The following is a 1408-nucleotide window of genomic DNA, read 5'->3' on the forward strand; positions in this document are numbered from 1 at the left end:
TTTTTTTTTTTTTTTAGGTGAGCGGAATGGTTGAATTCGAGGTCATGCCGTAACTTTCATCCATTCATCCAATCTGCTACCTGATCGTGGACGACAAGCTTTGCAATTTAAATCAGCAATGATGATTTTTTTCTCCTTTAAACTCTCTAGAATTATCCGTAAAATCAATCAAAATGAAGAATTAAAATGTAATTTCACTTCGAATTTCTTAGATTTAAAAATTCACACCATGAGGCTAAAATGTTAACCTGAAACAGTTAGAAAAGATAAATATCCCTCAATTTGAAATGTTTGCATTAAATCTTAAATTAGTTATAATCAGAGATAAATGAGAACATAATTAAGAGGTTTGATAGATTTCTAAATTAATCCAATTATATATCAGTCATTAAAAATTAGTAGGAACAGAATTTGCTTATTAAATGAACTTTAACTGGTTGTTTTATTATGAAACAATCAACATCCTCGTCTTTACTTTCACATTTAAATAAAGCTGAATTTAACCATTAGTGACCAAATGTCTCAGTGAACAGAACAGAATAAAACGAGCAGGTTTAGACAAGTGGATCAATTCTGATTTATTAAAACAAGTCAATGTTTAAACAGTAGAACAGAATAGAAAATCCCTTTATTATCCCATAATGGTAGAATTGTGGCGTTTCAGCAGCATTATAGCCAAGTAGTCACACAATGTGGACCTTAAAAGTGTATAAAAAAATAAGCGGCAGAGTTAAAAATGAACAAATATATAAATTCTGTGCAGTCAGCCAAAGAATAAATAAGAAATAAACAGCTATGGACATTTTTCCATTAATTTGAAAATAGCAGCAACATCAGAGACGTGCAGAATGTCAGCAGCAGGTTATTTAACTGACTAAAGTAGAAACCGTGCAAAATCAGCATGAATGCAAAAAAGTTGCTGCTAATTAAAAAGTAAAAAGTCATTCGGCACGTAAAAGCAAAAAAAAAAAAAAAGTTTTTATAGCATTTCAAAGATACAAAAAAAAAAAACAGGATGAAACAGGATTTCATCCAGTTTTTGCTTGGATTATTTCTTCTACTCATTTATTAAAATTATCATTACATCATTTTAGTCTCGCTATTATTCCCAATGATTTATGAAAAGTCTTAATTTTAAGCTGATTAATTTGGACTTTTTGACACAAATTGTTCCCCTTTGGTTTGGAAACGGAGCCTGTTGATGATTAAATTCCATTAATTCACTTATTTTAAATCAAATGACTTTTTTTCAAATGTGATTCTAACTTCTTTACATTTTCTTTTATCCTTTTTATAACACGAATGAAGCTGTGTACTAACAAATAAAGCATTTTCAAAGACACCAAATGTCTCCATTATGTTTTTTAGATTTGTATTTTGCACATAAGAAGATAATATAACATTTTTA

This window comes from Cyprinodon variegatus, unplaced genomic scaffold (assembly GCF_000732505.1).
Source record: "Cyprinodon variegatus isolate N-32 unplaced genomic scaffold, C_variegatus-1.0 Scaffold821, whole genome shotgun sequence".
In the NCBI taxonomy this organism is placed as follows: Eukaryota; Metazoa; Chordata; class Actinopteri; order Cyprinodontiformes; family Cyprinodontidae; genus Cyprinodon; species Cyprinodon variegatus.